Raw genomic sequence first — 14,844 nt, forward strand, 5'->3', positions numbered from 1 at the left:
CGTTTGTTGTAAACTTCAAATAAAATACAACGGTCGATACATATATTATTCAATAATTAAATCAACATTTTAATAAGAAACAAACGTATCTAAACGAAACAATTCATTCGTAACAAACTTTTTAATTAACCACGTCTCACGAAAAAACTTTAATATCCATCTTTGAAATAGTTAAGTATACAATTATTAAACAATAAAAACAAACAGCTTCGAGCACACTATGAACGTTCACCGATTATCGAATACAGACCTACTAACCCTCGAAACGCAGTTCCAACGTTCGACAAGAACCCAGATCGCATCGAACCGAATCGAATTGCAGCGAAACTGTAACGCGATTTTAATTACGTTTCGTCGTTGATCATCGCGTTCCGTAAATTACGTCCTTCGATCACGCTGATATGCGTCGCGCGACAGACACATGGCGGATTTTCCTCGAACCGGGCCGGTACCGCAAAACTTCCAAGTGCAGCTAATAAGCGATATCGCGTGATTTAGTGTTTCCACTATGTCGACCCTGTTTTCGGCTTGACAAGAAACCCTGCTTTGAAATTCTAAATTCAACGTGACCAGCGTCGCTCACACCTACTACCTCGATTAACCGCGTCGCTATTTTCTGCGGTTTCGAATTGCCATAGTCTCTAAATTGGAATTCAATCATTCAGATTCTTAAATTGCACCTTGGATATATGATTGTATTTTGCAGTATTGTTTTCAAATATTTGTTCTTGAATTTTCATTCATTTAAACTGTCGAAGACTGATTTATCGCATGATTCGTGTGTGAATTCAGGGGTCGTCCATGTTTCTTCAGTTTCGCCGTAAATTATGGCGATTTATTCGTTAACCGTAGCACAGAGAACTGTTAACAGTTGCTTCACTTTTCCTGTTGTCGCCGGAGGGGCAGGAAAATTTAGATTACGCGACGTGTCGATAGTCGCCAACGAGTTTCCGCAGTTTGGAGACAGTCGAGTGCTCGCCGATAGCGGGAGAGTTCTTTAGCTGTTCGATTTGCTGAGAAAATTTATACTCCGCGGAAAATAGTGTGAAAAGTGAGAATAATTGATAGGTGAGTGGTGTTTGATCTTATCCTTTGAATACTGTTTGAATTTTTTGTATTGTTCGGTGATTAGGTTTTTGTGGTTTTGAAATGGAGAATATTAATAATATAAATATTTCCTTTTGGTTTCATTATTAAATACTTTTCTTGATTATTGAACGATTGATTAGGATAGAAACAAAAAGAAAACAATCGTGAAACTTTTTGTTCCGAAGACTATATGTTTGCAAACATATGTATGAATTTTGAGGATCATTGAAGAAGGATCCAAGTTTCGACAATAAATCAATTTTTGATATCGTGAGTTTGATATTTGCTTGGTTTTTACGATGAATAATCATTTTTAGAGAACATCGGTCTCTTCCGAGAAACAAGATTTTTTATTTCTTCAATAAAAAATATGGAAAACGTGGAGGTTTTGTACGAGACGATTATATATTAGAAAATTGCCAGGAATTTAAAACAACTTACTCGATAAAACGTGACAATTTTTACATATACACTTTCAATTATTTCACTGTAATCATTTCCTTCTTCGAGAAGTTATATAATTAGCTTCAATTTCATTTCTTTTGCAATTATATCTGCCTATTGTTAGTAAAACTCAAAAAATTGTCTAATGGCCGTCTATATCGTTCCGTGACCCTTTGCCGAGCGATACGAGGCAAGCACCGACGCGTAAATGGAATCAAAATGGTATCTACCCCTAAGTAACAGCACCGTAGGCTGTTTACGTCATTAATGTCAACCCCAGCTATACAGCGAGGCGTTCTTCGATAGTATACAATTTATATTTAATCAACGTCCCTCGGATTGTTACATAATTCGCAACAGTGACGCTTTAAAAAACGGAAAAAGGAAAAGAGTAAAATATACACGGAGAGGAGAATTTCGATATGAAACCAGCCGAGCTCTCGAACTGGCTGGTCATCGACGTACGTGATTTTTCGCGTACCGCTCCGTGGGAAAGCGGTAATAGACCGCAAACGAAACCGAAACGGAATCCATCCTGCACTCTGCTTTTTCCCGGGAATCGCCACGTTAATTATAATCTTCGCCTCTCCCTTTTCCGTTCGTGAAAAACCCTCTGAATAATTTTGCGAGCTTTTTCTCTGAATATACGCTTTACGGTGTTTCGTCTAATTATTTTTCCGGAAAAAGTCTATTACGAATTTTCGTAAAATTTTTATCCCTAAAAGATGTTTCTAGAATAATCCCTGCTTAACATGTCGTTTATGAATGTTTATATAATAATTACAGCAAAGGAAGAATATTATCTGATTTTCGTTGTCCTTTATCCATGATTTTCATTTGGAGAACGATATGAAAGAAATATTAAAATTTTAACCAGACTTTGAAATCACGCGTGCATTTTAACAAACAGTCGGAAATAATGTTTAAAATCATATTTTCGATGTTTTATCTATTAAAAAGTGATGCATCGACGATATACGCTACATATTGACAACAGGTCATTTTACATGCAAAGGTAATGGGAAACGTAGAATAACATATTTCCGCGGGAAACATTGATAAACTATCGAAGTCGATTATTTCGAACATGTGGCGACGATCGATGACATTGTATTTCACATGTTCCGCTCATTTTTGCATGTAAAATAACCTGTTACTTAGTTGTGACTGTATCCTAGTATCACGTTGATCGTAGTTTAAATCGTTTAATGTAATTTCAATCGACTGCATATGCGACTCGCAATGAAAAGTCCATAAGTCACACATAATTAACTACGAAATCATTTTGAACTTTTAAGTGATATTCCGTAACTATTAAGAAAAACTACTAAACAATATGTAATCCTTATAAGAATTGTAAAAATAAATTTGTTTCGCTTTCTTCACATATTCATTACAATATTCAGGAGAAACTATTTATTCAAAAAATTATTTCAGATATTTAACGTTGTTAAGATATCAATAGTTGCGGAATAAGAAAACTGGAAACCGTCTGTTTGACAGGTGCGGTGGTTCCAGCATTAATAGCTGCCGGGAAATAACGTGTTAATCTGTACCAATTTCAAAAATAGATTCATGTTTCTATAGAAGTGGTGATTTTCACAACGATATTTTCCTTCTCGTTGATGCGATTGATCAGTATTTTCGCCGTTAATTCCTGCCACAGTTGCAACCAACGCGCGATAGAGGTAAAGGAAGTCTCCCGGTCGGAGCTCGCGATAATCGGCCGACGATAAAGAGCGACTCGACTTGAATTTATTGAGGCCCCGCACCGCACAGATAAACTCCCTCTTTATCTGGAAGAGGAAAAGGGGTAGGGGATACTAATCACGCGGTGCGATTTCACCGTGGAACCGGTGCTCCGTTGAATAACAATAAGACCTACGCGCGCCACCGACGCGAAATTCTCCCCAACTTTGAATAACAATAGCCACGTAATTAATAAATTGAGACGTAAAGATTGTACACTTTTAAAAAATATGTGATTCCGTCTGCCGAGTGAAAAAAAATGGACGGTAATTTCAGACGAATTCAAATCCACGATCAAATATGACGTGCAAAACTTTTCTTAACGTACGTTCTCGTGAATAATTGTGTGGTCTGAATTCTATTAAAAAATAGTGACTGTCACGTTTTATTAAATTTTACTATAAACTTAGATGTTTTTCTTTTGTTGAATAAACAATAGAACTTTTAAAAATTTATCTGAATAAAGAAATATTAACTCGACGGTGGTTGAAGGGATTTTTTATTGATAGTATTAATTATATTATATGAAAATATTAATATAAATATTAATATAAATGTTAAATGAAAATATTAATTTCTGTTATACGGTTTTATTTGTGTTTAATGCAATTTTACGAAGCATTGAGTTCTATCTCTAAAGTGAAACTAATAAAACGTTGTTGCGCGGTGTATGACTAATTGTTATTTTTCTTCGTTAATGAGAGATTATGTGGGGGGGGGGTACGGTGCACACGCGGATTTAAACGTCACGGTCTCTTGTTCCGGGCCGGGTAGAAATAAATACCAGTTTCTACAACTCCGCTGAGTAAGGCAGAGTAGAGTAATTATTGTTGTATCACTATTAGCGTTCCATGTTCCGGCTAATGCGATTAACGTCGCGGAGGGTTTGCCTGCAATCCATCAGTTCGCGACTATGCCATTCCCCTTTTCATCCTTGCTTGACCCGACATCGTTTATTCGTGCTTAAAGGTTTCGACCTTTAATAAAAATGTACTCGTACACCATAAGCGTAGTTGTATCGTTCTCAACAGAAACTTAGAACCTTTTAAAACCTTCATTTCAAATATTAAAAGTATCAAAACAAAGCGTTAAGGAAACATTTAAAGAAGAAAGAGAGGGAATTGACTGTGACATATTGATTTGGTAAAAAATAATTAAACTTCAATTCTATGATTCAAAGATAATGGAAGAAGACGATTAATAGAAAGAGATTTAATGTGGAGATAATAAGAAATAAAAATTCCGTGAACTAGTACGGCGAAAAAATGTTAAAATAGCAATACTTAGTGGTTCAAAATACAATAATATGTGAAATAAACAATGAGAGAAGGATGTTTAATATGTACAAATTATATTCCTACCAAAGTGTTGTTAATTAATTAAAAATTGTTTAAGAAATGTGTGAAAAACAGTGTCGTTGTGTTGATCTGGTACAAAAGTTGGCGAACTTCTAGATGGCTGGTTTAAAGAGCCGCGGTCTCAGGTTCAGACGACTCGGGTTGGGCAAAGGGGAACGGTATGCAAAGCCATCGCGAACCTCATCGGGACTCTTCGCACGCTTTTTTACGATCATGGAAGACGCCTGGTGCCTCTGCACATAAATGGCCGCATCATCGGAGCGCAACACTTGTTCAAACGCGGCGCGCGTGTAAGGATAATAAAAGCACGTGGCCGTGCATTATTGTGCAACCCAGTTTTACTGGCAATTCGTTTAGTCACGGAGGTCGCGCGACCTCGACAGATAAGAAATTGTTGGACCGGCGAAAAAGTTCTTATACCTAGTGAATGCAAGCACGACAAACAATATGATTTCAAATCTTTCATTGAATTTTTCAATCAAATAAAAATTCTGTATATTTCTATGATACTATATAATTACATACAAATACATAGATATCGATCTAAGGTCATAGCACAAAGCACTCAACAATAATCCTCGCCAGACAGCTAACATAAAAACTCTTTATCTAAAAGAATAAAAAATACCAAAGCGACCAATATTGCCATTAACCCCTTACGTTATGATAACATGTCAGACTCGTGGTAAAGATTTTCAGGAATTTAGAGACATGAATATTACTCAATTCTTATGAAATTCAAATGAAATGTTATGGTCGTGTTCTCAATTATAATATTAGGTTGGGGAAAAAGAAATCCATTATTTTTACGTGAACTTAAACACTTTGTTTAACATGTTTCGGATTGTCCGATTTGGGTCAAATATGCACCGTTTTGTTCAATAATTTGTTGCCATTTTAAAGGTAGCATCATAATGCCTGTCTCATAGATGTTTTGGTTCCTATTGGCGAAAATCTAGTAATCGATTTTCACAATTTTCTCTTGATGCCAATTTCTTATCACTAAGGAAGTTTTGCAATACAAGAAAAACATGATAATCTCTTAGTGCCAGATCCGGACTATATGGTGGATGCATCAAAACTTCCCAACCAAGCTCCCGGAGTTTCTGGCGAGTCACTATAGACATGTGTGACTTGGCGTTGTCCTGGTAGAACACAACACCTCTCCTGTTGGCCAATTCTGGCCGTTTCTGGTCAATCGCTAGCTTCAAACGGCCCAATTGTTGACAGTAGGCATCCGAATTTAGTGTCTGGCTGTATGGAAGCAGCTCATAGTAAATGATTTTTTTCCAGTTCCACCAAATGCACAGCAGAACTTTCCTGGCCGTTAGTCGTGGTTTGACCACCGTTTGAGCTGCTTCACAGCGCTTTGACCACGATCATTTTCGCATGATATTGTCATATATGACCCATTTCTTATTCCCAGTCACCATCTGTTTAAGAAATGGGTTGATTTCATTCCGTTTGGATAAGGCTTCGCAGATGGAAATTCGATCCATCATATTTCTTTGTGTTAATTGGTGTAGCACCCAAACATCGAGCTTCTTTTTGAATCCAGTTTTGCGTCAATGGTTTAAAACTGTTTTAGGGTCGATCTTTAGCTCCTAAGCGATGCTACGACTGCTAACATTCCGGTCAACTTCGATTATTTCTGTGATTTTATCGACATTTTCGACAACGGGCCTACCTATGCGAGGTGCATCTTTAACATCAAAAATATCTGAACGAAATCAACGAAACCAAAATTGCACGTAATTGGCTGTTACAGTATCGGCACCATAAACACTATTCACAAATTCAGCCGCTTGGCTTGCATTTTTGCCTTTATCAAAGAAAAACTGTAAAATGTACCGAATTTTCTCTTTATTGACTTCCATTTTTAACACCCTGTAACTCACAACTGAATGGACCAAACAAAAAACAGCAAAAGAATTTTTTTAGTGCGAAATGTCACCCTTTCCAACGAGCATAAATCAGAAATTGTTTGATCGATACTTTAGGAGATATCGATCACTACAACCATCTACCGAAAAAATAATGAATTAGTTTTTCCCCAACCTAATACTTTAGAGCAGATATGGACATAAAGTATATCTAGAATTTTTTCTTTTTACAATAAATTATTAATTACAAAATAGTGGTATCGATTACACTTAAGAAATAAATCGTAGGACAAGGGGTTAACAATATCATTATTAACTAAATCGATATTATCAATAACAAAAAAACCCGCAGAGAAACTCAACAAATCTAAAATACGCAATAATAATCCCACCAGTCCAGTCAATAAAATTAAAATTCCAATTTCGTCAATGAGATTAAAACTCCAATTTCGACAGGCATAACAAGATTAGAATTCCAATTTCCGATTCGATTCGTTCAATAATTCGAATCAGTTCCAACAGAGGGTGAAACCAGAAACCACGCGTAGCCCAGAAATCCGCGGTGCAACGCCGGCAATCGTTCACTGCGTCAAATCCCCGACCCCGCAAGCCGGGGAGTATCAATCTGAATAATGGACTCGGCTTCTTCCGCGCGCGAGCCCGTTAATTAACGATTACCCGGATTCCTCGGGCAGGCCGGAGAGTCAACACCACGTTGGTCGGCCGCGACAGATTGAACGAGGCCCGGAGAGGCGCTCGTTCGGTGCCATTTCGCCGGTCTGGCGGCGGCGGACCGTGAGAAAGGAAGCGGAGTCGTTCCCCGCGAGCGGGCAGAATGGGAAAAACTCGTTAAGAGAGCGAACCTAGCGAGCTAGCTAGCTGGCGAGTAAAGTCTGCGCGCTCGCCCGATGTTTAAAACCCGATCGATCCGGCCGACTGTCAATTAAAGGAGACCGTGGAGCGGTTTCTGGTGCCTTCCGTCGAGAAACGTCCTCGATGATCGCGGAAAGTTCAAGGGATCGAGCCGTGTAGCCGTGCTATCTATAGCGAAGCAGTGAACAATAGCTATGGACGTCTTGATTATATAGTTGAGCTTTAATAACTCCAACTTTTATTACTGGAAAACAACTATACGTCGAAAAGTCTGTAGTTTATTTATAAAAGTCTCTGAAACTGTAGGACTAGGTTTCACGGAACGCGTTAATTTCAGACATACTGAATTTTATTAACATTACTTAAACAACTTTATGGCGGTTCTGATTGATATGATGAAATTTGTCGTATACTCTAATTGAATCAAAACGTTGTTACTATTAATTTCATGTAATTTATTGATATGTGCAGCCATTGTGTTGATTTTAAAGAATCACTAGCTCTACGATCATCTTACAAAATCTATACGAATTCAATTTTCGATTGTTAAACCCCTTTTACTTCAAAATGTGACGAGATAAACCCTCTATAATTAGATCTTTTGTCTTCCCTTGCCATTCGGTTTATCGAGGTTCGACTGTACAACCCATTCAGCGATAACAATGCCAGGATTTCGCGAACAGGGATTTACGTGGTACATGGTGGTTCCATGGAAAGAGAAAATTCGCCTGAACGCGAAGGCAATGGCCGAGCACGCCGTGTCAGCCTCCTATGAGCGTCCTGGCGAGTAATTGGCTACCTGTTACGTGGGATCGTTATTAAAATATCGCGGTGGAAAGCGGCCGCGTGCCTCTGGTTTCGCGTTGCGAACCGCGGAGACCGTTTTTGCTGGCGAACTTTTGTAATGAAAATTTAGGAAAATTTAAGGTATTATTTTCTAATGAGGGCTGTAATTGAGCTGCTGGTTATTCGAATATTTAAGAAATCGAACTAATGTCTAAAAGTATTTGAACATTTAGACATTTTTTTCAAATTGTTATTAAAATATTTCAAAAATATTTTAATCGAATTTGTCGTAGGTATTAATAATTATTCTTATATAATGTATTATTATTAAATACAAAAATGAATTCGGTGACTGTTTGATCACTTATGAATTAATTTCAAATTGAAACACTCCTTTGATATTGTGGTCCATTTTTGTTTGGTCAGTGCAGTTCTTCCGTAAATTATTCACACCGTAATAACAATAAAAAGTTCTTGCTTGGATGCCACCGACTGATCAAATACTCGAGAACGGTAGTGTATAAAATGTATGAAGTTGTATTGGTAAGCTGTTTAATACTATTCTTTATGGACTCCATAATGTGAAGAGGATATAAAGGATGGTTGAAGCATGAAGATAACGTTCTTTGGACACAAAATTTAGTTCTTTGCTTCCATTCCGTTTACCACTAAATAATGTAAACATTCTTGATAGGCCTTTAACAACTAAGAATTACAAAAGTCTTTATAGTAATTTCCAAGCAAGTTATCACTCTTTTAAGAGCTACTAGCGTATAATGCTCCAATAATTCTGCAATAAGAAACATTATCTTTCTCCTGAAACCTATATTTAACAAAACATACACATATTTTCTTAAAAATTAGAATTTTCAAAAAATAATAAAAATCCACTGGAATTCAAAAATCCTGAAAATTACACAACAACAATAAATCACCTCGATCTAAAGATGTCAATAAATTATCAAGCCGCTGCTCAAAGCAATATTAATTGCCAAGAACTCCATCATCCTCAACAAACCTCCCAAATTCCTTTCCGCCGAAATGAATCAACAGCACCGTCGAGTGTAAACCTTCAATTACTGTCACGTTACCCGAAAATACCTGCGAATATTAAATCCGAAACTGCTCATAACTTACTGTCGACGGATCCCCCCTTTTCCTCGTATTTTTATTTTTCAACGGAGCACCTCTTCCGGCTCATTTTTCCATCAGTTTCTTCTCTTTCTTTTTTATTTCTTGCTTTCACGACTCTCTCGGTCCGTTCTCCTGGTTCACCTTCTTCCTCGTGGCAACAGAACCGAGCGCTCGTATTCGTGTGTGTATGCGTGTAGTATCTCTCTCTGTGCCCGTCTGCGTTCTCCCCCTCTACCCTTTATCGGCGCGGCGTGTAGGCCGTATTACGGGCATCCTGTCGGTTTACGATTATGGTTAAATCGTAAGATCCTGTAGTTCTGGCTTGTCCTACCCCCTACGAGTACATTAGGGTCGCGATCGGAAATCTGGGGGGAGGGAATGAAAGGGAGAAAGGCGTAACGTTAATCCACAGAGAATTATGTTTATTGGGTTGCCGGATAAGCTGCCCCGTCCGATAAATCGATGACGAACTGTCGATTATTCGCCAATGAAAAACTATCCCCCACCGAAAACTCATTTCCACTCGGAACTGAATATAATCGAGATTCCGTGTGCGAGTAATGGCGGATGAGTTCCATGGATATTCCAGTCGCCAGGGATTCGATTTCAGCGTATGATTAATCTAATCCTTTTTTAACGAGTGATACGTTCAATTCGCTTATGAAGTGTTAAATTATTACATTTTATCAGTTATTTGTAACGGTAACTAGGTTTATTTAGGATATCGTAGATCTTGATTGTAATAAGCAATGAAGGTTTATGGATCGAAATAATAAATTTCTAAATAGGGTTGTCAATGAGAACTTAAAATATTTCAATTTTGAATTTCAAATGTTGCAATATTTAATTAGAACTTTAGTCAATGATTCTAGTCCCGTGAATTAGATAGTATATAAAATCATTATCCAATCTTTAGAAAATGCGTCTGCATGAATGGCGGTCTGTTTGCCAAGTCAACATAGTATTTTAATGATCTTTCTTGAAAAGGGTCTTTAATCCCCGGATCCGAGTACAAGTTAATCGGGTCTCGTATTCCAGCGAAATCCGTTTTCCCACGCTGACGATGTCTCGAAGACCCCCTGTCGATATTTACGATTACGGTGGAGCTGCGAGCAGGTGTCTAAGCAGGCATGTCGCCTGAACTTTCGCACCCTCCGATCACGCGGGTGCGTTCCCATCGCGAACTCGACAATTCTATCGATCTAGATATCCTAGGAGCGCGTGGACGATCGACACGCAACCAGCAGAAGGCTTCACCGTCTGATCACGGTAGCCGGCGAGTCCCGTTCGTGGATTCAAATAATCTGCTTATCTAAAGGAATTCCCACGACAATGAAGTCTCCCTTGGACGATCTTCGTTGTCGCGTTACTCGCGTTACTAGCGTTCCAGTAATGCAACGAAACAAAAGGAATTTAAAACTAGAGAAAGAAAGTAACACGACTTGGAAAACTTCAACAATTATTATCGCGAATAAAACTAAAATGCAAGGCAGTCAGTTTAACCCTTTACCGTATAATATCGTGTCAGATTCACAATGAGAATTTTAAACTAAATTCGACAAATTTAACCGTTATCACTCCAAGAATATCGTAGAATGATTGCCAGTTGTGAGAAATAAATTTTGTCAATTTCAAGGAGGAAATTCAATTATGTCTGTTGAATAAGTATAAAATAATATAAAAAACAGAAACTTAATTCATACGTATTTGAATGTTGCAATTCTTTTTGATATACTTGTGCTTGGCAGTAAGACTGTCGATTGGAGTGATAAGGGTTAAATATTAATTATTTATTTTGAACATAAATTATATTGCTTGTCTATTATCAATTTTTAACATTTTTAGTAAACGTAGACACAAAATAAGTATGAAATTCATTTCTTTTTCTACTGAATTATTAACAATAAAATTATATTGTGATAGTTTAGAAATAAATCATAGGGCGACGGTTAATTCCCTGCCGCGTGGTCTCTGTTCTTGTTAGATTTACAAAAGTGACTTGGTTATTGGCAATTTCTCAGTGGAATTCCATATTCATTGTACATTCTTCTGTAACAGTTAAACGTTCACGAGTTTTAATGTATTTGCATTTATAGTTTATGCTTCTTGAATACGGGTTACCGGGAGCGACTAAAATTATCGAATGCCTCGATTTCATTCGAGAACATATTCCGTCGTTTATTGAGCATGATTGTGACAGACGAACCATGACGACTCCGGCGGTAAGGAGTCCGCGTGCGTGCGCGCGCAATTCCTGGAAAATAATGTTCGCTGGTCGTGCGTGTAATGTATTCCATAAATTACCGGTGCGAGCAAAGTTTCGATTAGAAATTGCTTCTGCCGCGCGCGTGTTTTCGTGTTCCTAAGTTGGTAGAACAACGGTTCGACAAGCCTACTTATGGATCTCCGACTGTTCGCCTCGCGGTGAATTAGCATAATGTAACGGAATCCCTGAATATTCATCGGCCGGGTAGTGGCCGGCCGGATTTCGCGACGCGTGACACGCAGATTGCACGATAAACGCCCGCCACTGAGGACAATTTCATTCTTCCTGTTGCTCCTGGCGGTGTACGATATCTGTCCCTTAATAACGCAGCTACTGGGAGCAACACACCTTTTAACTTTTTGCTGATGAGGATCTTTTCAGAGTAGGAAATATCTATTTTTTCCTACTCGAATCCTCTGGTAGAAGAACATAAATTATAAAAAGAGGTTAAGTAAAATATTAGAGAAAAATAGAACTACATACTTATCGATCTTTTATTGTTTGAGCAATTAAGTTATTCGTTATGCAAATTTGTATTCTAGATACAAAAGTTACATGTCGGAATGATGATATTCGTCCTCTAAGGATTCATCTTTAAGCTCACGGTCTACCGTATCGAGTTATGACATTCGTTTAGAACGATAAGAATCGCTAAAAATTTATATATAGTGAAACTGGAATGAATTATCAGAATATTAGCAAAATGAAATATTCGAATAAAGTTTCGATCTTACTCTTTAGTTCCTTCGGTACCTTGTTTAAAGTAATGTTACTCTCGAGCAGCAATAGAGTTCAGAAATTATTTGAACATCCTTTATTCTATTTGCAAAATTTTTATTCTCTTTATTCATTTTTGCAAAATGAAATTTTGAAATTTATTTACAAGCATGCCAAGTATTGAATAAAATTGTCGTTTGCATGGAAATAAAGCCTAGTTAGAATACAATTATACGGATTTAATGCTGAATAATTCGCAATGGGGTTAAGTTATTACAGTCACCAAAATAGAGGGAATCTTGGGTATTATAGTGCATGAATCGCCAGGTTAATCGATAATGTTAATTTACAGCTGCATAAATAATTAAATTTGTGAAGCGTTCGGAGAATTTTCCACAAGAATACCCTTCCCAGTTAAGCGTAGTATCGTAGGGTAGAATTCACAGTTTAGTGATCCACAGGAATTAGAACTGAATTAGTCGAGAATTATGCGACGGAATGGCGGCAATCTGCTAATGCAGACACCCGGGCTCTGCTGGCTTTCGCGACGCCACAGGTTATTGAATTACTCCATTACGCGACGGCTTCGTTGACCATGTTTGTTAACAGGATTCCCTGCCAAAAGAATCCTGCTTATCCTATACAATCTTTTATTAGACTGTTATTCGCTCATAAGTATTCGCTGATGCGATTCTTGCTGCTATAAGTTATTGTATTACGCATTTATATAGTTTTACATCTTATTGTTCTACTTTAAATTCTATCCTACTTGAATTTTTCGCGTTCCAGCTTTTCATATCTGGTATTTATTAACAGCATTCCCTGCCAAAAAGACTATTACTGTTGAGAATCTCTTCCTCGACCATGTTTGGCTTCGAAATACTTAAAGATAAGATTCTCATTGCTGTAGATCATAAAATTATGAATTTTTATAGCCCTGTATTTTATTGTTTTATTTGGAATTCTATATTCGAAATTCTCGCGTTCCACTTTCCCATGTCTGATGTTTATTAAGAGCATTCCTTGCCAAAAGACTCCTCATTTGTACTCTCTGATTCAACCATTATTCGCTTCGAAATACTTGGTAATAAGATTCTCACTGCCATAAGTAACTAGAATTTTATCAACTTTCCACAATCGATTCTCCGGCTAAAGGTGAACCCAAACTGTCAAGATCGAATCGTGCCCTGTCAGTTACAGCTTAAAAGAAACTACAGCGTTCAAACAACAATTCAGACACGCGGTGACGGTATCGGGGATTATTTGCGCCCGATAAAGCGCACATTCCGAGCAAATGGCAACAATATCGCGTTCGATCGCGAGGTATAACTTCCGCGGCGTGATGACGGAGCGATTGAATACAAAAATCGTCGGGGAATTTAATTGGTAGGTATCGGGCGGTGATCGTCGCGTTATCATCGGAGATATTCACGAACCAGCCGCGCTACTGTTTCGTTACCAGAGATAATCTCGCCAGAGAATAGCCCGGAGACGATGGAAAACGCGACGACGAGGTTCGTGAAGAAGAACGGCCGAGAGGGGCAGGCGCATGGGGATTGCAAAAAGTCCGGGAGAACCAGTCGAGCCCGAGAGAAGTCAGTTAATGCTCGTATTAGCAATGATTTACCGCGATAATTATGGCGATCGAACAGCCTGCGAACTGGATATTTAACAATCCTCGTCGCGGTGACTCACAAGCCGAGACGCATCCTCCGATTTTCATTCGGCGAACCACGGTATTTCTGTGATCCGATGAGAGCCGAATGATAATTATCAAAAATACGGTTCAATATCTAAGGGATTAGCTCGGCGAGTTTGTAATTCAACCAGAAACCGGTTGCAAAATAATTTGATCGCGATTTTCCGTGGCCGAGCGTTTCTAGCGATATTTTTTCGCTTGATGGGCTACCAGGAATAATGCTGAACGAAAGTTGATCCAGTCAATTTGTAAATTTTGTGAACACCCGTTGGCAGAAGTGTGATCTTTGTAATTCATTGACAGATGGAAACTCTGCTTTTAATGTGATATTTAATCGAAAGTTATTCGAAACGTTTATTTCGTTTTTAATCTTGGAGAATTTGTTTGCAATCGACGATCGGTAGTAGTTACAAATTCACTCGATTTCTATCAGGATGAAATTAATCGGTATTAATTGCCGGTGCTCCATTTGACGAGATAAAGTAAACGCGACGGGAATAAATAAAAAGAGGAAAGAAATCGGAGGGGTTCGCGATCAGGTACAGAAGATACTGATCGGACCAATGGCGTCATTACATTAAATGAGAACTTCAAGAATATTCAACTGCAAAGGTAGACAAAAAGAGAGGAAGATAATTCTCGCTGACCCGAACACGGAATAATTATTCGGAATTCCCTTTAACAATTCAGCGCAAATATTTGTCAATTTATCACGAACTATGCGCAGTTGACATATTCGCCGGGGAAACGGGAAAATGTAATAACTGTCAAACGTGTTCCGTAACTTGAACAATAATTCCTTCCAAACATTTAGCCTTAACGGTAGCTAGAAATTCGCAATTAAGA

The 14,844-nt window shown here is 38.0% G+C and overlaps 1 protein-coding gene across 4 annotated transcripts in view; it reads left to right on the plus strand.

The window, feature by feature from the left end:
* LOC116428878 (ras-related protein Rab-37) overlaps window positions 1-14,844 on the plus strand; it is a 139,035-nt gene that overhangs the window by 98,877 nt on the left and 25,314 nt on the right. Inside the window, exon 1 of one of the 4 annotated variants that reach the window (XM_031981067.2) lies at window positions 889-1,068. The exons of the other annotated variants lie outside the window; for them this stretch is intronic. The gene's annotated coding sequence lies outside the window, so the exon portion shown is untranslated. Of the gene's footprint in view, window positions 1-888; window positions 1,069-14,844 lie in introns of those variants that run through there. 4 annotated transcript variants of the gene reach the window in all.

This window comes from Nomia melanderi, chromosome 11, assembly GCF_051020985.1.
Source record: "Nomia melanderi isolate GNS246 chromosome 11, iyNomMela1, whole genome shotgun sequence".
NCBI classification, from domain to species: Eukaryota; Metazoa; Arthropoda; class Insecta; order Hymenoptera; family Halictidae; genus Nomia; species Nomia melanderi.